The sequence below is a fragment of the Vulpes vulpes genome, chromosome 11 (assembly GCF_048418805.1).
Source record: "Vulpes vulpes isolate BD-2025 chromosome 11, VulVul3, whole genome shotgun sequence".
Taxonomy (NCBI): Eukaryota; Metazoa; Chordata; class Mammalia; order Carnivora; family Canidae; genus Vulpes; species Vulpes vulpes.
This window is the reverse complement of record NC_132790.1, coordinates 79797189-79822619: the sequence shown is the minus strand read 5'-3', so window position 1 is coordinate 79822619 and position 25431 is coordinate 79797189. Positions and strand designations below refer to the sequence as shown.

The 25431-nt window shown below is 41.1% G+C and overlaps 2 non-coding genes across 2 annotated transcripts; both read left to right on the top strand.

The window, feature by feature from the left end:
• Positions 1–11061: 11061 nt before the first annotated feature.
• Positions 11062–11133, top strand: TRNAC-GCA (transfer RNA cysteine (anticodon GCA)). The gene has a single exon. It is a non-coding gene; the product is annotated as a tRNA-Cys (tRNA).
• A 2505-nt stretch (positions 11134–13638) lies between these two features.
• On the top strand, positions 13639–13710 carry TRNAC-GCA (transfer RNA cysteine (anticodon GCA)). The gene has a single exon. It is a non-coding gene; the product is annotated as a tRNA-Cys (tRNA).
• Positions 13711–25431: the final 11721 nt, after the last annotated feature.

The following is a 25431-nucleotide window of genomic DNA, read 5'->3' as shown; positions in this document are numbered from 1 at the left end:
ACAGTGACCCTGCAAATCAGAGCAGATGAGAGAAGGAGGTTCTGGATCTTAGCCTCATACATTGTGATGGTAGTGGGGGTTAGTCAGTGAGGTAGAGAAGAAATAGGACCCCAGGGCATTGCAGTCTTCAGTCCTGGTTAAGGCCTAGAGTGGTAGACTGTTCCAACAGCTACACCAAGACAGGGAACGTGGGCAGGGAGTTCCACTTATGTATTGCTATGTGATCCATAGCACGTACCATCCCAGAGCCAATGTGCAAAACAACAGCTATTTATTATACTTATGAATTCTGTGTGTCAGGAATATAGAAAAGGCACGATGGAGATGGTTTATCTCTGCTTTGCATTATCTGGGGCCTCAGCTGGGAAGACTTGAAGGCTGGGGATGACTTGCCAGCTGGGACTAGAATGATCTAAAGACCTGTTCACTGTAGCTGGGGCTGTTGGCCTGAATACCCTCATGTGATCTTTCCATGTGGCAGCATTGGCTTCTTCCCAGCCTAGTAGCTGGGATCCAAGAGCTAGAATCCTCCAAAATAGGTGGAAGCCACATGTTCTTTTCTAACCTACTCTCAGAAGTCCTGTAATATTACTTCTGCCATGCTTTGTGGGTTGTAGAAGTTCTGAGCACCTGCTTAGAATCAAGTGGAGGGGACTACTTTTCAAGGGGAGAAGTGATGAAGAATATTGGGGTCATGTTTTAAAATATGTTTTAAAACACAATCTGTCCTCTGACCACAACTGTTTACATTCTTCCCACATGCAAAATACATTCACTCCTCCCAAGTTTCTACAAAACTTTCATCCCATTATGAAATCAAGCTCAGCTCAAGGTGCAAGTGCAAATGAGGCTCCTTGGATGTGGCTCCTCAAATCCTTCTCCTTGGGTATTATCCTTCTCAATCTGAAGACCTGTGAACTGAAGAGATTGATCATGTGTCCCACTATTGTGGGACAAGCACAGGATAACCACAGTAGACACTCCAGTTTAAAAAGAGGGAAAACAGGAGGCACTCAACAGTTCTAGAATCTAGCAAGGGGCATGTGACTAATTCCCTGTTAGGGCTCAGTGCTACTGTCATGATTTTCCATGCATCTTGACTCTGCCTTCTGGGCTTTTAGTTTTGCCCTCTGAGTTACCTTTCCTTATCCACAAGAAATGGACTCACAGGCAATGCCAGGAGGTTTGGGAAGGGAGGCAGCCAAATACCTGGGCCATCCGTCCAGAGCAGAGCTCTGGCCCCTGGGTTTGGTTCTGGAGCAGGGGCCTGTCCATCACTGGGCAGAGACTGGTGATAAAGTGAGGTATGCAGCTCTCCGTCCTTGGGGTGGGGAGGACTAGACAGACATTTGTGTCTGGTGTCCTTCACACAAAGTGGGCACCTGGCTCTAGATATACGTTAGCTGGGGTAGCATGGAGGACCCAGGTAGATGAGGAAGTTGTCTTAAAAGACAAAGACTAAAGCTATTTCAATCCATGTGAAGTTGATAAAGTCAGAAAAACTTTATGCTTGTTTTTTTCCCCCAAGCCAAATTCACTTCCCAGAAGTCAATCGAGGCCCTTTGAGAACTGTATGCTTCCCAGCAACCTTAAATAATGCATTAACTTGCTGTTCCCAGGGGACATAAGCAAGGAGTTTTAACCTTAGTAGTTTTCCTTCAGAGCTACTGGAATATTTTAATGATTTCCTTACAGTTTATATTTCACACCCTTCCAAATAGGATTGAGGCAGTACGCATTTAACAAACAAGACTATCGGGCAGCCCCAGTGGCGCAGCGGTTTAGTGCAGCCTGCCTAGGGTGTGATCCTGGAGACCCTGGATCGAATCCCACGTCAGGCTCTCTGCATGGTGCCTGCTTCTCCCTCTGCCTGTGTCTCTGCCTCTCTCTCTCTGTGTCTCTCTGAATAAATAAATAAATAATCTTTAAAAAAAATTAAAAAAATAAAAAACAAGACTATCAAAATAAAACAAAAACTTGGGGCACCCGGGTGGCTCAGTTTGTTGAAGTGTCTGGCTTCTGCTCAGGTCATGATCAACCCCTTTATCAGGCTTCCCACTCCCCACCCTCTGCTCATGCTCTCTTGCTCTCTTGCTCGGGCGCCTGTGCACACTCTCTGTCTCATAAATAGATAAATAAATAAATAAATAAATAAATAAATAAATAAATAAAATAAATATCTTAAAATAAAATAAAATAAAACCACATGAATAAGTATACTAAAAACCATGTGAACAAATATACTAAAAACTAGAATTAATTTAGTTACAGTAATTGAATGTTAAATTTACTCTGAGTTTCATTCTGAAATATGCTTTTATACAGCTGTGTCTACGGCTTGACATATCTTTGAAAGTGTACAAAAATCCATATATTTGCTTCTGGAAATATTTACTTCCAGCTCCTTTAAAGATGAAGCTTCTCTTAGTGTATATGGAGTGTTCCTTAGATGTATTTTGAATGGAATGTTTGAACTTGGAGGGGTCTTGAGAGATCAATTCCAGTTCTTTATCTCGGCAGATAAAGGTAGGAGGATTCCAAGAGATTCAGGGGCTTGCCCCAAGGTCTGATTGAACGGAGCTGGGGGGTTGATAGCTAGCCCTTGTTCTTTTCCATACCATAAAGGAGAGATTCTTAGATCTATAGTTTTCAGTTGCTGCTAGATAAAGCTTAATGAGAAATGAAAAAGAAAACCTGTATCTTTGCGGCAAGAAATTATGATTTGATATATTTCAGATATAAAGTGACTCTAAACAGACATGAACCAACAGATAAGGGTAAGGTATGACTAGGAAGAGGGATCTCAAGGGAGGCCAGAAGCAATTCTGGGTGCTGCTCACAGTGGGGGTCCAGAGAAAAATGACAAATTGAACTCTGGGAGCCATTATCCTTCTTTTCAGCCATCGTATGGGAGAATGTCATTATAGAGAATGATTTGGTCAGACCAAAGAATTTCAGCCTCTACATGTCGTTTGCTGACTTATTTCCTCCAGTAACTAGTTGGGATTGAATCAGAACAATATACATAATGTAAAGGATTTGTTATAGAGGTGAGGCTTTATGCAGTTGTGGGAGCTAATTGAGCAGTATGCATAAGTCTGGTGCCCTGGGTCTGGTACCTATCTGAGGTCAATGAGGCCAGCAATCTGAGAGGGAAGACGGACATGAAGTGGGGGAGAAAAAGGACAAACTGGAACCCTCATCAGTCTCTCAATGCCTCCAACCCTCCAACTTCAATGACGTGGGTGAGTTGCTGGCATGTTTCACTCCAGTGCTGCTCCAGAACATGGCCCAGGATTCAGAGAAGCTAAGGAGGTCCAGCAAGAAGTGGACAGAACTATGGGCCTGGGACTGCCCAAAGTCAACAAAGTAGGCCCAGAAATCAGTGCATATGAGTGAATGCCACAATGGCAGCTGCCCTACCTCGTCATATCTCAGCGTAAACACTTCCCTCCACCTCCGTATCTCTTGCACACTTTCTTGTGGGTGCAGACTCAGCCCAGAACCATGCAGAGGAAGGAATTCTGGGAGATGTAGTTTCAGCTTAGCTCAGTTGATTTCATTCAAGCCACCACATCTATGAATTAAATTATTCTCCTTATCCTCCCAATAACCGTATATCCAGTGTGCTAGCCAAACAATTGGCAGGTTGGCTAATTTTTATTCTATTTAATTAAACACTTTTTTATTGACGTATAGGTGACACACAATGTTACATTAGTTTTAGGTGTACAACATAGTGACTCGACGATTCTATGTGTTCTGCTATGCTCACCACAAGTGTAACTGCCATCTGTCACCATACAATACTATTAACCATATCATGGACTATATTCCCTATGCTATGGCTTTGATCCCCATGACTTATTCATTCTGATAACTGAAAACCTGTGTCTCCTTTCCCCTTCACCCATTTTGCCCATCCTCTTACCCTGAACCCTTTGGCAAATACCAGTTTGGTCTCTTATTAATGAGTCTGTTCCTGCTTCTTTTGTTTGTTCAGTTGCCTTATTTTTTAGTTTCCACATATAAGCGAAATCATATAATATTTGTCTTTTTCTGTCTGATTTATTTCACTAAAAATAATACTCTCTAGGTTCATCCATGTTGTCACAAGTGGCAAGATCTCATTCTTTTTTATGGCTGAGTAATATTTCATTACATATATATCACATCTTCTTTATCCACTGATCTATTGATGGATGCTTAGGTTGCTTCCATATCTTGGCTATTGTAAATAATGCTGGAGTAAACATAGGGATGCATTTATCTTTTTGGATTAGTGTTTTTGTTTGTTGTGTATAAATGCCCAGTAGTGGAATTATTATTATTATTATTTTAATATTTAAGTATTTATTTTAGAGAGAGAGAGAGAGAGAGAAGAGTGGGTAGAGGGGAAGAGGGAGAGAACCTTCAAGCTGACTCCTTGCTGAGCGTGGAGCCTGATGTGGGCCTGGATCCCACCACTCATGAGCTCATGACCTGAGCCATAACCAAGAGTCAAACCATTAACCAACTGAGAGACACCCAGGCACCACCAGTAATGGAATTATTGATAGTATGGCATTTCTATTTTTAGTATTTTGAGGAACCTCCATATTGTTTTCACAGTGGCTGTACTAGTTTGCATTCCCATCAACAGTGCATGAGGGTTCTTTTTTCTCTACACTCTCACCAACACTTGTTATTTCTTATCTTTTTGATTCCAGCCATTCTGACATATGTGAAGTTAATATCTCATTGTAGTTTTGAATTGTATATCCCTGATGATGAGTGATGTTGAGCATCTTTACATGTGTCTGTTGGCCATCTGGATGTCTTCTTTGGAGAAATGTCTATTCAGGACTTCCACCCATTTTTAAATCAGATTATTTGGGTATATATATATATATTTTGGTGTTGACTTGTGTAAGTTTTATATATATATATATAAAACATATATATAATATATATACACACATATATGTGTATATATACACATATATATGAGATATTATATATATATATATACACACACATGTATATGAGATATTAACTCCTTATTGGATATATCACAAATATCTTCTTTCATTTTAGTAGATTGCCTCTTTGTATTTTTTGATAGTTTCTTTTGCTGTGCAAAAAACTATTTTGATGTAATCCTAATATTTTATTTTGCTTTTGTTTCCCTTGCCTAAGGGGACATATCTAGAAAAATATTTCTAAGGCTGATATCAAAAAGATTATTGCCAGGTTGGCTACTCTTGGAAGATTTTTAGGAAAACTTAAGGAGGGGAAATATATGCCAGTAAAGACAATATTTCATGAAACAAATAAGCAAAGGCATTCATAGAAGGACACAGGACTGTGGTTGTCACACAGTAACTTGTAAGGAACAAACTTTCCCATAAATGAGGCACATCTATACTGGAAATTTTAACTTCTGCACTGAAACACTGCAATCTGAGTGGCTTGAATGGACCTTGTAAAAGGACGATTGTTTCATTTGCAGAATAAATTGAACCCTAGGAGACTGAATCTAGATTACTTTGTGAGAGAGAAAGAAAGAGGGGAAGAGAAGAAGGGAGAAGGAGATGGTGAATTTGTGAGTTTTAAAGTAAAAACCAGAACTTACTGTGACCTCAGAGCTATAGCAGAGCACATGGTTTTCTCTTGAAGGCTCTGGAGATGTAAACTGCAAAGCAATTACTAAAAATATCATTTGGAAAAAAAAAATCATTTGGCCAATCTTCCCCATAACAATTCATGTGGGTGCCTTTTGACTGGACATGCCCCTTCCCCCCACAAATTTAGTAAAATTAACATGCACCAGCCCCCAACTTTGTTTATTCTAGCTGAAGGTATAACAACAACTTGGATGACATCCTTAGATTGGGTATAGACAGAGCAGAAAACCTGGGCACAGGATGGGTGGATTTGCAGGTTTGATTGTGGGACAAAATCCAGAGGCTACTGGATAGTATAGAAAGTACAGAAAATTAGCCTCATTTTGCTTTTTTTTGTTAAGTGGGTAATGAAAAGGGGCTAAAATAAATGATGCAGTGACAATCTGGGGAATAAAGAATGCCAGGCAGTTGTAGTCCCTGCCGGAGCAGACAAAGGCATTTGGGTTTGCTATTGAGTTACAGGAAAAATTTGTCTTGGTCTGTGAATCAGGCAAAATCTATTCACTAAGCTGGAGGTTGTAGTGTAGCTTCTCATCAAGTGATATAAGATCTTAGTATGCCTGCCATTTCTACAATAGGGCATGTGTTTGGTTTTTTGAGGTGGCTTGTGTCATTACTCAAGTTCTTTGTAATATTAGGACATGGGTTTCCTTTTCTTTTTTTTGAAATAACACATAACATTAAATTTACCATTTTAATCATTCTTTTTTTTCTCTAATCATTCTTAAGGGTCAGTTCATTAGTGTTATATTAAGTTCACATTGTGTGCAGTGATCTCTAAAACTTCTTTATCTGGTGAACCTGAAACTCTATATCCATTAAACATTAATTCCTTTCTTCCTTCAGCCCTTGACAACTATGTTTTTCTTTCTTTCCCTAAACTACATCACTGAGGTATGATTGACATAAAAAAGGTATACATGTTCATGTATACAACTGGATGAGTTTGGAAGTAAGTACAGACTCAAAACTATCACCACATTCAAGGCTATAAACATTCATCACTTCACCTTTAAAAGTTTCCTCTCACCCCCTTTATTTCTAAATTTATATCTATCTATTTATCTACCTATTTTTAATAGATTTTTTCTTCTGTGGTAAAATCACTTAGCATAAGATCTACCCTTTCAAATTTTTAAGTATATAATATAGTATTTTTGGCTCAAGGTTGTACTTTAGATCTCTAGAACTTACTCATCTGGCTTACCTGAAAGTTTGTATCTTCTCACTGGCATTTCCCCCATTTCCCCCTCCACTCAGATCCTGGTAACCACTATTCTACGTACTCTCTAGGTCTATGAGTTTGGCTATCGTACATTCCTCATGAAAGTGGGATTGGGAATTGTTTGTCATTATGTGTCTGGCTTATTTCGTGTAGCATAAATTCCTCTAGGCTGATACATCTTGTCACAAATGGTAGAATTTCCTTTTTCAAGTCTGAATAATATTCATTGTATATTTATACCATATTTCTTTTATCCAGTCATCTGTTGATGGACATTTGGGTTGCTTCCACCTCTTGGTTATTGTGAATAATGCTGTAGTGAACATGGGTGTGCAAATTATCTCTTCAGTATTCTTCTTTGAATTCTTTTGGAATATATACCAAAAGTAGTATTGCTTAATCATATGGTAATTCTATTTTTAATTTTTTTGAGGAACCACCATTCTGCTTCCCATAATGACTACACCATTTTACGTTCCCACCAACAGTGTATGAGGGCTCCAATTTCTCTTCCACCTCACTAACACTTGTTATTCTCTGTTCTTTTGATAGTGGCCATCCTAAGGGATGTAAAGTGTATCTCATTGTGGTTTTGATTTGCATTTCTCTTATGATTGTGATGCTGAGCATCTTTTCCTAGAGGATAGGTATTTATAAGAAAAATGTGGGATCCCTGGGTGGCGCAGCGGTTTGGTGCCCGCCTTTGGCCCAGGGCATGATCCTGGAGACCCGGGATCGAATCCCATATCAGGCTCCCGGTGCATGGACCCTGCTTCTCCCTCTGCCTGTGTCTCTGCCTCTCTCTCTCTCTCTGTGTGACTATCATAAATAAATAAAAATTAAAAAAAAAAGAAAAATGTCTTATGTGGAAAAAAATGAGGAAAAATCAGGGTAGCAAGGTTGATGGTAAATCTTATGCCCATAGAAACATATTCCCTTTCTTTTGAATAACTTTTTTTCTGACATTTTTTGGGCTATACTTGTACTTTTGACCCAGTCTCCCTACTAGAAGCTAAATTTTGAATTTGTCAATCATACATTGTTGTATGTTGGAAACAATGTATTGTTTGTATTGTTGGGATTGGAAAAGATTAGGGAGCTCTTCTAATGACAATATCTCCATTTTACAGTTAAAAAAAAAAACCCTGAGGATGAAAAAGTGAAACAAGAATTCAACTAAAAAGGAATATAAGGGGGAAAATCCTTAATATAAGGGGGAAAAGCCTTCTGATTATTGAAACTTAAATTTTAATTCATTCTAGTTATGAAATAGTCCTATAGGATCTGAAAATAGTAGGAAGACCCAGTTTCCCAAACTCTGTAGTTGAGCATATTTTGAATAATTGCCACAGTTTTCCTGAGTTTTCTGCAAGATGTTTTGTGCTATCATCTCCTCTTCTGTAGTCCTGATGCCAATCTTTCAGTGATGGGCTTTGGAGCTCAGGTTAGATTACTTGGTTTGTATAACTTAAAATTAAAACACATATTAACTTTTACTTATGTTTTGACAATGAGAGCCAGTTCACATGATGATAAAGGGAAGAGAAGTTAAGAGTACAGCAGCAGGTCAGTTCAACCATCATTCCTGATCTCCTCGTTTATAGGTAGGGCAGGTGGTGCTGTTCTGCACTTCCTGAGGTATATGAAATCTCAACAAATATGGACGGTATCCTCAAGGCCAGTGCAGACCCAACTATTCTTCGCAGAGTTTGCTATGTATATTAGGATTCTCCTGAGAAAGACCCATCAGGCTGAAAAGTCCCAAGATCTGTGGTCAATAATCAGAAGACCCAGAAGAGCTGATGAGAAGTTCCAGTCTAAGTCCAAAAACCTGAGACCAGATGGTATGAGTACCATGCAGAAAGACAGCAGGTTCAAACCCCAAGAGCTGATATCCAATTTGATTCTGAAGGCAGGAAACTAATGAACTAATGTCCTAGTTCAAAGATGTCAGGCAGGAGGAGGTCCCTATTACTTTTTGTTCTATTCCAGCCTTCAGTTGATTGGATAAGGCCCCTATCTAAAAAGGGAGGGTCAATCCGCTTTATTTAATCTCTAACATCTCCAGATGTTAATCTCATCTGGAAACACTTGTACAGACACCAATAATAATGTTTGGCTAAATATCTAGGCACTCTGTGGCCCAGTCAAGTTGACACATAAAATTAACCATCACACTGTGGTTACCTTTGAAGATTTCCAAGATGACTCTGGGCACACATAGCTAAATTTACCAGTTGTATGACTTTAGGTAAGGTATTTAACTTCACTGTGCCTCAATTTATTTATTGTAAGGGTGATAGCATTTTGATAGAGCAACCTGTATTTAGATTTTATGAGGACAGTAAAGTTGGCTCCAACATATGAGAGACAGTTTTATTCGATAGAACTAATAAAGTAATTTCAATAAGATAGAAGCAGCTTAACCAGTCAGTCCCAGATTAGCAGTTTTTTCCTCTTCTCTTTATCTAAATCATGTGATCCCTCCTTCCTTCTTTCTCACAAAAATCCTGTGCTTTTCCCACAGGAGCAGAATAATTTTCTGACTACTCCATCTGGAATTTGCGCTCCCCAAATTGCAATTCTGAGTCTCCAAATAAAGGTCTTTGTTCTTTTTCAGTTTACCCTCCTTTTCTCAGTTGATGGTAAGTTTGATGTTTATCCCACAAACAGTCACACATTGTTCCTGGCACTGGGGGTCTCCAAGGAGCTGGTAGTAAGTGGAGACTTGGTTCTGATCCTGCTTTGATATATCTGTGACTTTATTTACTTATTTATTATTATTTTTTAAAAGGTTCATCCATTTATTTGAGTGTGTGCAAGAAGGCATGCATACTGGGGGAGGGGTAGGAGGAGAGGGAGAGAGAGAATCTCAAGCATACTCCTTGGTGAGCTCAGAGCTCAAGGAAGCGCTTGATCCCAGGACCCTGAGACTGTGACCTGAGTTGAAATAAAGAGTCGTGTTCATAACTGACTGAGCCACCCAGATATGCCTACAACTTTAAACAGCTTCCCTCCATCTGTGTTTTCTTGGTCTGCGAAAGAAGTGGTTGGAATAAATGATCTCCAAATCCCTTCCAGTGCTGGTTCTTAGATATGAAGCACATACTACATTTGTTACTGCTAAAATCTCAACTCCCACTGATGTTCCAGGTGAGAAAAGAACAATGAGCAAAACATGCATTGTGATTCTTTACTTGGCTCTCAAATCCAGCCTGAGGCAGAGGAGAAAAAGAATAGAATGGAGTTTCTCCCCTGTCTTAACTCCCAACCAACCACAACCCTGCCTGACACAAAATGGCCATCCTCAACTTAGGATCCTTTGAAAAGACCTGAAAAATGTATGTGATCTGGGAAATCAGCAGAAGAGAGACTTCTCAATAGGTTTAAACATGCAAGAGTTCCATAAGGAGGACTTGAACAGTTTATTAGGGTGAGAGATGTCTTTATATAAAGCCATGAAATACAGGTGGCCTTAATTGCGGTTGTGTTTGGAAGTTGAAAAGGAATCTTTGGTGGTAGGTAGGACTGGGATAAATAATTTACTTAACCAATTAAAGGCTCTTGTTTGGAGCCTTGTTTCTCTTCATCAAATGACCTTTTGGAGTTGACAATATTCCAAGTTCCAGGCAAATTATGTTACATAAGAATGCAACTCACTGACCATCTGTCTTTGTAAGATTAAAATCATCTTACAGTTATGGAAAAGCTATCTCACTCCAATCATTATTTATACATTTTTTTTCAGAATCAATTCAATGTAACAAATATCTATGGAGTGCCAATTGTGAGCTCAGTTCTGTGAAGTCATTAAGAGGAATGAGAATCTCAGTTGCTAGGAGTGCTGGCTATAAAGGAAGTATGACAGGCATATTGATGTTGCCATTTGTGAAAAACCTGATGATTTTTACCTGGCACTGAGATTCGCTTTATGTGAGATAGGGTGGACAGACAGGCTCTGAGTATTGGGAAGCATAAGAAGAGTTTCTGGGCTCTGAGAGCTTTGTTCTCAGGAGTCCTGTCTTTTTTCATAATAAACTTCTAAGGCTTGTAATGCCCAGACTCCTTCCAGGCAGCATTCTCTCTAATTATAGCTCCCCTGAGTCATTGGAGGTTTCAGAACCAGAGAGTCGAGAGAGAGATAGACTATAAAAACAAGCTTCTATCACTGGGGGTATAGCTCAGGGGTAGAGCATTTGACTGCAGATCAAGAGGTCCCTGGTTCAAATCCAGGTGCCCCCTGTACACTCCAGTTTTTGCTTCCGAATAATATAGATGGACTTTGGCTTAATTATTTTCTGTAGCTCAAGGCTGAATAATAACTAATGTCCCTTGTGTATATGCCAGGCACTAGTCTAAATTCTTTACATCAATTAACTCCTCCATTTCTCTCCTAAATTTCACAAGAAACATACCATACCACCAGAATCTTCATTTTACACGAGGAGACAGACTTGGAGATGTTCGGTAATCGGCTAATGTTCAAAAGTCTACAAAGAAAAGGTCTAGAATTTGGAGTCAGAGCACACAGCCTTGACGACTCCATGATGCTACTCATACTGTTCTAGTGTTAAAAGTTTTGTGACAAAATTCCACTTAGTAATGCTCCCAAAGTACCAGGACTGTAGGGTCAATCCAGCAACTCAGTGAAAGTCTTCATTCACAGAACACTGCTAGGGGTGAGCATGAATGGGCCCGAAGTATAGGGAGCTGCACTCTTTTCCTGCTCTAAAGCTTGAGGAATCTCTATTACCTTGCCACCCCCAATTCATTTTCTGCAGCCTCGTACTCCCAGCATGGGTGCCTTCACTCAGGACCCCGGTGTGGGCCAGACGTCAGACCTTGGTCTGCGTCTAACCCCTGCCCACAGCCCAGACAATGCTGCGTCTTTAGATGAGCCTGAACAACACACAGAGCACCTACTATGAGCCAGAACTGTGCCAAGTGTGAACCCAAAGGTGACTAGGCCTCCGTGTGCTCTCAACCAGGAAGTTGGCCTGCAAAGTACAAAATCAGAGTGATGTGAACTGCCCGGAGCTGTGCCAGCACCAAGCATGCAGAGGAGGCAGTGATTCCTTCCGTTTAGAAGGTTAAGGGAGGCTTCCTTGAGTTGCTGATGGCAAATTACAGTTGCAAAGATGAATAATATCTCACAGGACAGAGGGTGGAGTGGAAGAAGGGATATGGGGGTGGTGGTGGAGTTCCAGGCAGACAAGGCTGCCTGGGCAGAGGCTAGGGCCAGACGGATGCAAGTGGAGGCAGCTAGAGCACAAAATAAGATGTGGGAGTGTCAGAAGATGATGTTGAAGAGGCAGATAGGGATCCAAATGAAAAGAACTCTGCATATCGTGCTAAAAGACTTGCCGTTTTTGGGAAGGCATTTATAGGGGTGTGACCTAGATAGACCCCATTTTAAAACAGGCAGCTCTGGGAGCAACAGGGGGATGGCTGCCAGTGCTGGAGGCTGGGAGGCCATTTAAGGGGTGGTGGCACTGCCAGGGTAGGAGTGGGGTGGAGCTAAGTGACGTCAGAAGTAAAATCAGCAATGCCCAGTGATTAACTAGAACTGGAGAAGAGAAGGTGAGAGAAGCCCAGAATTGTGTTTTGACCAAATGACTGAGTACACAGTCCAACCAAGACAGAGAGGAGGCTGATCATATGGTTAGGGAGGCAGGCCTGCCCCTGAGTCCCGAGCCTACACTGGAATCCCTGCCTCAGCACCTCCTAGCTGTGTGACCACTCTGTGCTTCAGTCTTCCTACCTGAAAAATCAATATGTGGATAATAATACCTAACTTCACTGGCATTTTTTAATGATCCCCTGGGAAGTTATGGGTAAACCTTTACTACTGTGTCTGGCATGTAGCAAGTGGCCAGTATATATGACCTATTATTATTACAAAATGCAAAATGGGAAGAGGTGCAGGTTTGGGCAGAAGGTGACGAGTTTGTTTTGAGGAACACTACACTGTGTACGAAATCTGAGGTTCCTGTAAGGACTCAGGGGCGAGCGACTGGGAATGGGTGTCTGGGCACTCAGAGAGCTTGTGAGCTGAGGCTCTGGCTGCTGTTCACTCCTCAGCTTCATGGAGGCAACAGGCCTTGTTGCAATGGCAGAGATTTCCTTGCCCTTTCTTCTCGATCTCAGAGATACACATGATTAAAAATCCCCAGACTGGAACCGAAGGGAATAGGAATCAGAAGTGTTCAAAGGTGAATTGTGGACTTTGGAATACCTAGATGTTGTTGTTGTTTGACTGTAAAATAAGACAGTTCATCCTGGATGAGATCTTCTTTGAAAATCTGATGAAAGCATACACAATATATAATAAATGCACATACACCACCTTTGCCTCTAATTTCAGAGTTAGACACGAACCTCTGAAGTGTGTGGATACCCAGCTGAGGTTCCCTCCCTGTCCAATACTCGTTGGTGACCCATAATACTTAAAACATTCATCGATGTGGGGGTGGAGGAAAAAACATTCATAGATGTGCCCAGAGATTTCTGGGCAGTGGGTAGTGTATTTTAAAAAGTGGAAAACTATACTGAGAATAACACTGAGCTTTAAGGTGCTGGGAAGAGAATGAGCATATGTGCTCTGGGAAAAGCAGGAGCTGGTGCGGCTGGAAAGGAATTGAGGATGAATTTAAATCCAAGAAGAAGATCAGCTGTAAAAGGTATTTATGAAGTATGATGTAACTCATAAAAGTGAAATAGGTGTTTGTGTGAAGCTTACTGCCATCAGGGGGTATAGCTCAGTGGTAGAGCATTTGACTGCAGATCAAGAGGTCCCTGGTTCAAATCCAGGTGCCCCCTGGGTGATCTTTTGTTCTTCTTGGCAGCCTCACTAAAAGACTGGGTCTAGGGTGAGGTAACCAAGGTGCCTAGGGTCAAAATTTACGACTGTGCTCACTCTCATGCAAGTACCTTAGCTTGTTAATTCTCTCACAGTAGAGCTGTGTGCATATAAATTCACTCTTCTTCCAACATATACACACATAAACACAGTCATCCACCCAGAGACATATATACACACACCCCACACACCAGATGTCCCCCGACCACATACACACACCCAGACCCACACAGTATCACACAGACCCACCAACAGACAAAAACACATGCACTTCCTCACATGTACCTTTATTTTCCTTTCTGTATATTCAACCTTATTAACCAGACCCTTTCTATCTTGCTTTCCTCGAACTTTTAACCATTTAATAGTTTGATTTACAGAAGAGTTGTAAAGATAGTATAGAGAAGTCCCATATACTCAGCTTCCCCTAATGTTAACATCTTGCATAACCATGGCACATTTATCAAAACTTTGAAATAAATATCAGTGCAACACTATTGACACACCTTAGATCAGATGTCACCAATTTTTTCACGACTCTCTTTTTTATTCTGTTCCATCATTCAATCCAAGATACCATGTTGCCTTGAGTTATAATGGCTCCTTAGTTTCCTTCAATCTCTGACAGGTGCTCAGTCTTCCCTTGTGTTGCTGTTTTCTGTTTGTTTATATAATCTTAACACTTTGAAAAGTCCTGGCCAGATGTTTTATAGAATGCCCCTTACTTTGGGTTTGTCTGGTGTTTTCTCATGATTAGACTGAGGTTATGGATTTGGGGGAAAATATCACAAAGGTCATGTGCCCTTGTTGTCCTGTCTTATTAAGGGTAGAAGAGAAGCAGTGCAAATTTTAGGAGTCTCCTATGTTGTAAAATTTTAAAAGTACAATGTCAGAGGCTTGTCAGGATATGCCTTCTAAAGTGAAATAGCACACAGAATGAAGCACATCATTTGGTGAGTCTCTTTGGATTTTGGTGTCAGTGCAGTGGATGTGCTTCTCTGGTATTTCTACTAAATAACAATAACCCATAAGATTGTAAGGTGTTTTGTGGATCCTAGAACAAGAAAAGGGTCTGTATTTAGTCCAGGCCATAGGAAAAGCTGCTCCTCCACATGGGTATTATGGCTTAGTATTGGAAGTGTAATTGGCAACTCCAGCTTGATTAATTCACCTCTCCTTTGTTTTAGTAGTACATTGAATTTACCTCTTTTTTATGTTATTACATGGTAATAACATTTTTATAATTGTTTATATGTCTATGTATTAATCAGGCTAAGCTTGGCACTAGTGTGCTGACAACCCTGAAATCTCAAGAGCTTAACACAAGAAAGATTTATATCTTATCCATGCAAGATCCGAAGCAGGTCTGATGGTCCTTCACCCTCTTGTAGCTATGTCATCTAGGAAAATGTGGCCTCCAGAGTCATCATTCCAGGGTCAGCGAGAGCTGGGGGAGTCATATAAGTTCCCATCTGCCTTAGCTGGGTAGGGACACACCTCACTTCAGCTCAAAGTTCATTGGACAGAGTTAGTCACATGGCCCCCAGTTTATTGCAATGGAGGCTGGAAAAGGTAAGGAAACATCTGGATACTTAGGGAATACTAACTGTCACTGCCATGACTGATCTTACCTACCCTAGCAGGTAGCAATTCTTTTTGATTCTTCTTCTTATCACAGTGACTGGTAAGTACCTTGTCCATTGAAAGGGCTCAGAAGGTATTGGATGAATAACGGCTGTTGGCTAATTGAGTGAATGAATAAATGAAGCAAGATATATAAACAAAGTATATTCTTAAATTATTTGGAGACTGATTTTATCGTAAGGCAAGAAGTATACCTCTCACATTTAAAAAAATGACTTACAGTTGCTTTCTAAACAATCTCTTAAAAGATTCAAATTTTTGTTGAAGAAGACAACTTTGTCTTCTTTTTGTGACGTTTGTCTGTGTCCATAAGTAAGACATAGAATACAAATTTTTTGTTGCTTTGTTTTACTTTGAAAAATAGATGGTTACTACTCTGCCTCCCTTTCTAACACTGTCCACATCCTGACCTTTACCCATTAAAAAGTCAAAATGCTTAAAAGTTTCAGCATATATTAAAGATTATAGGAGGGAATAAAGCTTGGTTGGATCTTTACCCCCATCTCTTGTTGACAGTTGTCTGTTAGATGCGATTGTGTTTGTACATGAGCATGTATGTTTTACGTATGTACACACAAACATAACAAAAACGTGTCAGCCATATCTTAGGCAACATGTCAGATCTTCTTGTCCCTCACAGTTTATGAGGCCCTTGGCCAGCTTTTCTCCCTGGGCTGCCACTGCAGTAGCTAAGTACGTAGGGCTCTAGCAAACGTCACTCAGGTTCACCCTGCAATCCCTCTCCTGCCCATACTGGATGCCACTCGCTTCCTACTCTTGGCTTCCCTCTTGCCATGAGACCTACTTGGCACCCCCACATGCAGAGTCTGGAAGTGTTCAGGAGTTACTGCATCATGGGGAAACCTTTCACCAACAAGATACAGAAGCTGAGGGCTAAGTCTTTTCCTCCCTTCCTTAAGACAGACTGTCCTGCGATGTAGTAGTTCATCCACCCTCTGGAGAGGCAGCTTTGTGAGATCAATCAATCAAGCACACTTGTCAGCAAAGGATGGCCAGCTTGGACATGCACATTTTCACTGATTAAAACTTTCTCTGCCTTATTCCCTTTTACCTCACTCCTCCCTAGGGTCACACTTTGTGAAAAACTAATAATACCTAAGCTTTGACCTCGAACTCTAGGCTCTGGGGTATCCAGACATCACAGACAGAATCCTCAGACAGTTCTCCTTCAGCCTTTACCACCACACGATAGAAATGAATTGCATCCAAGCTCTCATTAAATTGGGTATCATCTTTGCCTGTTTCCAACTGCCAGGATCTGCATCTCTTCCCTTGAGTTTTTTCATTTTATTTTGTTTCTTTATTTATTTTTTGTTTTGGCAGCCAGAGCCTATTCTACATCTGTGGCAAGCTGGAAATGCCAGAGTATTAATGGTCCCTGGGAGCAGCCTTTAAATAACTCCTGACAGAGATTATTGTTTAAGAAACTCAGGGTGTTGGGACGCCTGGGTGGCTCTGCGGTTGAGCATCTGCCTTTGGCTCAGGTCATGATTCCTGGGTCCTGGGATTGAATCCTGCATCAGGCTCCCCTCAGGGAGCCTGCTTCTCCCTCTGCCTGTGTCTCTGCCTCTCTTTCTCTCTCTGTTTCTGTCATGAATAAAAAAAAAAAAAAAAAAAAAAAATCTCAGGGTGCCTGAGTGGTTCAGTTGGTCAAGCATCTGCTTTGGGTCAGGTCATGATCTCAGGGTCCTGGGATCAAGCCTCCGCCCCCCCCCCCCCCATTGGACTCTACTCAGCGGGGAATCTACTTATCTCTTCCTCTCCCTTTGCCCCTCCCTCCACTCATGCCCTCTCTTTTAAATAAATAAATAAATAAATAAATAAATAAATAAATAAATAAATAACTCACTCATATTCCTTACCTCTCTCGCGGGATAACTAGGCCATAATGTCATCTACTTTGGCTCCAGAGTTCCCAGTAGTTAGTGGGGTTGCCCACGAGGTTAACTTGCATGGCAGAGACCAAAGTGACCTTCACTGGCTGCTTCCCTTTTCCTCTCTCACTTCCCCTCTCCTCTATCAATGTATCCTGTGGTCATCTCCCAAACAAACTCTTTGAATTTGAATTCTTAACTCATAGAGTCTGCTGCTATGGGAACCCAAACCAAGGCATCAGCCTAAGCATGATTTAAAAAATTGTTCTAAATGGATTGTTTTCATTTAATAATATATTCTGTACACGATGTTCAATATTCCAAAGCTTATTTAAAATATGAGAGTTTAAATGCTGCGTGGTATTTGTCATATGGATTGTAGAAATAATAGGTTGGACATTTCAGTTTCCAACTTTTCCTATCCAACTGCAATAAACCTAGTGCCAAACAGAGCCAGATAGGCTTTGTCTCTGGGGGTTAGAGTAGCAAATAAATAAGCTACAGATCGGTCATTTGTGCACATGATAGGAAAGAAATAGCCAACCTAGAGATTTTCCCTGACTTCTTTTTGATGTTTTTTGAAGGTTGCCCTGTAGCAGGGGTTCTTAGAGAAATATCAAAAGCATCTTTTTTTTTTTATCAAAAGCATCTTGATTGCGTTCTGCTTTAAAAGGAAATGAATTGCTTCCAAGATTTCATTAAACAAGGTAGCATCTCGTGTCATTTCTCTTTGAAAAATAATGACAGCAAAAGCTCATTATGAGGTTCTTTGCTGCCTGATGGGTTTTGTTTTACTGGGGGGCACATTGGGCTTCCTGCTTCCTAAGGGACAGACCTCTCTCACTCTTAGTTAGAATGACTTCTAAAGTTTTATTTCAACCCCCTGAATGATTTGGGGCCTGTTAACGAAACACTGTCAGTTCTGGGTTTTCATTTGTACATTGGAAGTAATAAGAGTGTTCCCCTTACTAAGTGTGATGTCGGAATTGTATGCTGTCAATGAATCGATAGTGGCCTCTCAGTAAATGATAGCACTTACCTCACAGTGATTTCATTTTCAGCATGGAATGGAGTAGCACAGAGCAGAGGCTGGGGCTTAAGAAATAGGAGGGGGACATGCAGATATCTCATTAGATTCAGGGAACACGCATGGCTCTCCACTCAAAGGTGTCTCCTCCCCATGTTCCTCCTGCTGCGCCAGAGTGGGGCTCAAAGCCCTGCATAATTCCAGCCCTTCTGCATGGCACGGCCCTTGTCACAGTACACCAGGAGCGAGTTAGAGAGGCAGACTGTGGGGCTCCTCCTCAGACATTAGAATCTGAATCTCTGGAGGTGGGGTCTGGTAATTTCTGTTTAAGAAAGCTGCTTTTGGGGACGTCTGGGTGGCTCAGTGGTTGAGCGTCTGCCTTCGGCTCAGGGCAGGATCTTGGGGTCGTGGGATGGAGTCCCTATTGAGCTCCCTGCAGGGAGCCTGCTTCTCCCTCTGCCTATGTCTCCACCTCTCTCTGTGTCTCTCATGAATAAATAAATAAAATCTTAAAGAAGAAAGAAGAAAGAAAGAAAGAAAGAAAGAAAGAAAGAAAGAAAGAAAGAAAGAAAGCTACTCTTGCATGTTCACATTTGAAAATCACCAGTCTACTTTGAGCCTTTAACTTGGCTTGTCCAGCCCCTCCTCCCTTGGCCAGGCCCAGGGTTTCTGCCTAATTCAGATTCCTCCTCTTCAAGCCTTCACCCTGAAATGTTACTGTGTGTTCTGTCTCAATTATATACTCCTTTCTAGTTCTGATTTTCATCTCTTATCTTTTGTGTTATACTAAGACTTTAGATCTGCCATTGGGTGTGATTTCTCCCTCTCCCTTTGTCCATGTGTCTGGCAGCTCCAGACAACTCATCTTGGTGCAGCTTAGCTCTTGGGATCTCCGTCTACCTGGAGTCTGATGAGGAAGCTGATATTTCTACTAGGTTGGCCCCTGCAGAAGGATTGGCCCATTACTAGCCCAACTTTCAGGCTCAGTGCTGCCCCAAGCTCCCAGAGAGAGTAAAGTATGCTTTGAAGATTTAATCCCTGAAGTCATAAACCATCATTTCTGTCACATTTTATTTTTTAGAAACAAATCCCTAAGAGTAGATGACATTCAAGGGGAAGGGAATTAGACTCTACTTTCTGAAGGGCATATTTTAAAACCACAGAGTCAGTCTTTGGGGAAAGGTTCCTTCCACATACCACCCAATTTATTTATTTATTTATTTTTAGAGAGAGAAAGATCCCATAAGCAGGAATGGGGAGGGGTGGATAGGAGGCACAGAGAGGGAGAGGGGGAATCTTAAACATACTGGGTATGGAGTCCAACTCAGGGATCTATCTCATAACCTTGAGACCATGACCTAGGTAAAAATCAAGAGTCAGACGTTTAACTGACTAAACCACCCAGGTGCCCCCATACCACCCAATTCTTAAGAGGATCTGCTCTGCTAGCCATTCTGGCAGATTCTTGATGCTTACCTTTATTTTTGACCAGGTGTCCTAAACCAGCCACTAGACCGCCCTTTCTGTCTATTTCCAATATTCATTCCAGGTTGATATTGATGACTAAGGGGTCCTATCTGTTTATAGTGATGAGGTTCAGTCATTTATTGAGCACTTATGTGTGAATTGGTAACTGGTGCATTGGTTATGCCCTAATTGCCTGTGTCGAACTTGGTGAGTCACATGTCCTAACACAACCAACCAAAGCCTTTGTCACTAGGAGATTTATTTGAGTTAATAAGTTCCAACTTTTTGTATGTTAACCAGGCGCAGAGCTGCCACATAAATATATGCAGTAAGAACAGAATGCAAAACTGCTCAGCTGAGAGGGTGAGAAGTGGCTGAAATCTGGCCCACACTCCCCTAGCTGATTTAATTTGGACTCCATGTGCCTAGAGGAAAGGGAAACTTTTTCTAATGTGCACAGACATGCCATTGATCTGCTCAGCGTGAAGCCCTCAGGGCTAATTTTCACATCCGTGTGTGTGTGTGAGCTAGCAGTGGCCTTGGTTGGATGTCTTTTTGTTGCACACAACAGAAACCAACTCAAATTGGTTTTAGCAAAACAGGAATTTAATGAAAAAGAAATCTAGCTTTCATATTTGGCTTCAAACATGGCTGAATCCAAGTACCCAGGTCTGTAACCAGGAATCTGTTTCTTTCTTTTTCTTGGATCTGCCTTTCTCCATGTTAACATCATTTTCAGAAAGATTTTCTAAGTGGTGGCAAGTTGACTAGATTTGCCTCCTTCTCTCTTAGCCACCCAGGACAAGAGGAAGTTTTCTAGTGTTTCCAGTCCAGTGGAAACAAGTGTAAGTGTCATTGGCGTGTTTTGAACTATTCATGTGGCGATGGCCATGTAATTCTCTGATTTGATTGTTTCTAGAGCTGGGGAGTTAGTTCTATCCCATTCAAACTACACTAAGGTTGAGAGTGGATGGTTATCTATTTTTTAAAAAATATTTTATTCATTTATTTGACCGTCGTGGTGGGAAGAGAGAGAGCACAAGCAGAGGGAAAGGCAGTGGAAGATGCAGGCTCCCTGCTGAGCAGGGAACTCAATGTGGGAGCTTGAGACCAGGACCCTGGAATCATGACCTGAGCCAAAGACAGAAGCTTAACCAAATAAGTTACCTGCACACCCCCAGCTTATCTATTTTTTAAAATTATGCTTTTACCAGAAAAAAAAGGTGGAAATAGATCTTGGATGGATTAAAAACAATACATAGCTACTCCATCTATTCACTGGATTCACACTTGGGTATGGCCAGTCAGCATAGAGTCAAATTACAGAAAGGACACTGAGAAAATGATAAAGAAAATGTGTAGATCTTACCCATAATCCTGTGGCAGCTACAGGTTACCTTCAGGTAACCTTTAGGTGCTTTTCTCAGGGAATTGAAAAGCTATTCATGTAGCTCAGTCTGGCCTCTCAGTATCAGCAATATAACCAAGAATCTCTTACATAGCCTCTGGATTTTATCTCATTCCATTTTGTTTTCCATTTAGCTCCTGCTCAGGGCTCCTTGTGGTATACTGCAGCCTGGGTTTGAAGAATACTCATGGTTTGCTTTAGCTATGTCAGTCCTTGATGTCACTGGCTTTTCCTTTCTTGTTCTCATGCTATCTCGCTTCTCAGTCTTTTTCTGAGGAGTGAGAACTGATATCCATGGGCACAGACTCATCTGAAGGGACCCCAGAGAATTCTTCTCATTCACAGGAGGTAGGAGGACCCGCCTAAGAAAGGTCCTGGAGAGGGTGGTCTAGGAAATACTGCTTGGTTGTGCTACTGTCAGAATTCAGAGATTTGATCACATGGCAGGAAATAGTCACTTGAGGAATTTATCCTACTTTGGGCCATGTACTTTGGGGTGGCCCATTCTTGGCCAGGGTTCTAAGCCAATCCATCAGTTGCATTTCTTGGTCTACAGTAATTGGTTAGGACACAGAGTCACAACCCAAGGACAGCCAAAGCTTCTCAAAGGGAATGTTTCTGATTCTTTTGGGAAAGGGCTCCTTTTTGTTTGTTTACTTCTCGCAGGCCTGGAGCCTGAAACTATGCAAAAGGTGGAGCTTTTTTGCCAGAAAAAACCATAAAGAATAATCAGCTCTGAGCACAGAGCCGCCAGTACAGTGGAGGTGAAAGCTAAGAGAAAAAGGCCAAGACCCAGTGATGTAGTTTTATCCCCTGGAGAAAGTCATGCCTGACATGCTAGATGACTCCTGGGTTTTTCAGTCTTGAGATCCAGAACATTCACTGCCTGTCTCATTTTCTGTCACCTGCAAATAAAAGATTCCTCAGGAATGCATCCTGACACCATGCTGCTCCAATGATTACAGAGGTCCACTAGGGTCTCCATGCTCCTTTTCATACCCAAAGCCTGGCTTCTCACATCCCCAACCCTAACTCCAGAATCCCAGTTAGCCCCTCCCCACCCTGCTGAGCCTGTTTCTCTCTTTGTAAATGTATGATAATAAGTCATGCCACCCACGACCTACAGGGGTTGAGGACTAATTAGAACACTTGTGAAATTTTTTGTTTTTACAAAATGTCAGCAAAAGAGCTCTCTGCATTATCTCTTACATTTGATTCTCTTGCCCTGTTTCTTGTTTAAAAAAACATCTGCAAAGTAAAATTTGTCTTTTATTTTAAATATGACCAATTATCTAGATTCACTTCCTAAGGTGTAAACAACTAGACTAAATATCCCTCTCTGTGGTAGGGGTGATTCAGGGCCAAACTGGCTCTCTCTTGTCTGTTCTCTCACTTTTCTTTCTGGGTATTCCTAAGCTCTTGACGTTTGAGTTTCTACTACTGGAAAGAAAAGCAGTTATTCAAAACATGCCAACACTAGTGAGATGTTAACTTGACTTTGTTTTGAATCTGGATTTATCTCCAGCTCATATCATTTTGAGGAAGTGTTCCATTGATTTGTGTGAGTAAAGTAGTTTTGCTATGGAAGAAATTAACCATATGATAAGGAAAGAAAAAAGCGTGGAGAATTTATTGAAAAGGAAGGGAGAAATAGAGGAAGGATGACCAGTAAAGAGAGGAAGGTGACATGGATGGAGATAGAAAATGTACTTGGATCAAACTTTGATGATGGTGTCAAATTTCGGTTAGATTATAAAATACTGATAGGGTTGTCAGATTTAGCAAATAAAAGTACGAAACACCCAGTTGAACTTGAATTTTAGATAAATAATAAATAATTTGTGGTATAAATATGTCTCGTTTAAAGATTGCGTGGTAATCTTTCAATGTAAGAATATGGGGTTTTTTCTTTTCTAAAGTCAATGAGTTTTCTTGCTAGCGTTCTGGAACCTGAGTGAGACTGACTTCAGCTCATATAGAGGTCAAAACCATGGAGTAGGGGTACCTGGGTGGCTCAATGGTTGAACATCTGCCTTTGGCTCGGGTCATTATCCTCGGGTTCTAGGATTGAGTCCCACATCAGGCTCCCTGCAGGGAGCTTGCTTCTCCCTCTGCCTATGTTTCTGCCTTTCTCTCTGTGTCTTTCATGAGTAACTAAATAAAATCTTTTTAAAAAATTAAAAAAAAAAACCCCATGGAGTAGTTGTCCTATAAGTTCTTGAAACTTCTAGCCTCTTTCCTGTTTTAGCAGATGCCTTTAGCAGGCTGAAATATTCACAATATACTTTCTATTTGAGCACTGTGAATATATTTCCTTTTTTTTTTAAAAAAAAAAACCCATACTTTTTATTGTGGGAAAATTTCAAATACACTCAAAAGTGGAGAGAATTACAGTGAAGTGTTGTCAGCATTTTGCCAATCTTGGCCTGCTTCACCCTTTATTTTGCAGTTGTACTTTAAAGAAAATCCTAAACGTCACCTCACCCTTAGATACGATGTTTATTTTTAAATTTTATGTACCTTCTCCTGTCCTTAAGTATATATCTGATCTGTTTATAATATTGCTAAGGTTTCTCTTTTGACCTTTGTTTTCCTTCATATAAAATAGTTAATATAAAATAATGGCTCTCTTCCTTCATAAGATGATATTGCTTTGTTTTCCTACTCAAAGCATCCATATAGCTCAAGACTTTGCCTCACTCTGGTGGCCTGTTCAGTCCTCAGAGGTCTGGCCAACATTGCACAGACGGGTCTGTGGACCATGGTGGGTGGGAGAAGGGGTGGGGGTGAGGGTTATCACTTTTTAACTTTCTCTCAAACTTCCTTCCTAGCTTTATGCATCATGCAAGTCTATACTTTTTAGGGTAACTATTGGATTTAATATTTAAATACTCCCAGAGTAGGTTTGAAGATGCTGAGAGCAGCATGATGGAGGGTTGTGGCTCTTACAGTTCAATGCACACAGGGTACCCTGGAGGGCTGGTTAAAACACAGACCTCAAGCCCACCCCTAGCCTGGGTCAGTAGGTCTGGAGTGGGGTCTAGTGGTCTGAGAAGCACAACCTTAGAACCCCTGGGATAGTAAAGACTTTCTGGTTATGCAACTCTGAAGAAGAATCCTTGATCTGAGACCGTGGGCAGGTTACTTAACCTCTCAGAATTAGCCTCCTCATCTGTGATCAACAGATGGTCATTCCTTCTCCTTTTCCAGTGATGACTTGCTGCTTTTAAAAGTGTCAACGGAGAAGATGAGGCAAAACCGAAAAGGAACAAAGGCCTTTATTTGGGGTCTCAGAATTGCAATTTGGGGAGCACAGATTGCGGGGTAACCAGAAATGTGTCCTGCTGGGCAGCTCGGGTGGCTCAGCGGTTTAGCACCGCCTTCAGCCCAGGGCCTGATCCTGGAGACCCGGGATGGAGTCCCATGTCGGGCTCCCTGCATGGAGCCTGCTTTTCCCTCTGCCTGACACACACACACACACACACACACACACACACACACACTCTCTCTCTCTCTCTCTCATGAATAAATAAAATCTTAAAAAAAAAAAAAAAAAAAAAAGAAATGTGTCCTGCTCATACGGGGGAAATCAAGGAGTTTTTATGAAAAGCAAGAAGGGGTAATTCCATAATTAGATAAAGAAGAGAAGAGATTAAAAAACCAAAAACAACCCAACCCTATTAATCTGGTGCTGACTGGTTGAGCTGCTTCTGATTATCTTATTGATTATTTTATTGGTGCTATCAAACAAAACTGTCCCTGGTATGTACTAGTTACCCATCCTGCCCTCATATGACCCAAACAAGCCAGTTGCTTTGTAGAAATTCTATGAGCAACTACTTACAAACCAATTGCCACTTCTGGCCCAATTCAAGAATTCATTGGCCGGAAAGGAAAGCACAGCTTCCAATGGAAACTCTTATGTCCAAAAATGTTAGACAATGACACAAAAGCAAGAGCTCACCCTTCCTTTGTTCTGTTTTGCCAGTGGCTAACTGGAAGTGGTTTTTCTTACATTTATTTCTTGGAATCCAATTGCATGTGTAGTGTGGAGTTTTGGGTCAAAACAAAAGTGATGTTGAATTCATGGGGATGTGCTCTGGCTCCTGAAGCAGGGAATGAGGAGAAGATAGCTATAGATTGTTTATTCATCCAATATGTATTGAGCACCTACTGTGTGCCAGGCACTGTTCCAGCTGCTAGAGATACAGTTAGACAGAATCATCGTCCTTAGGGAATT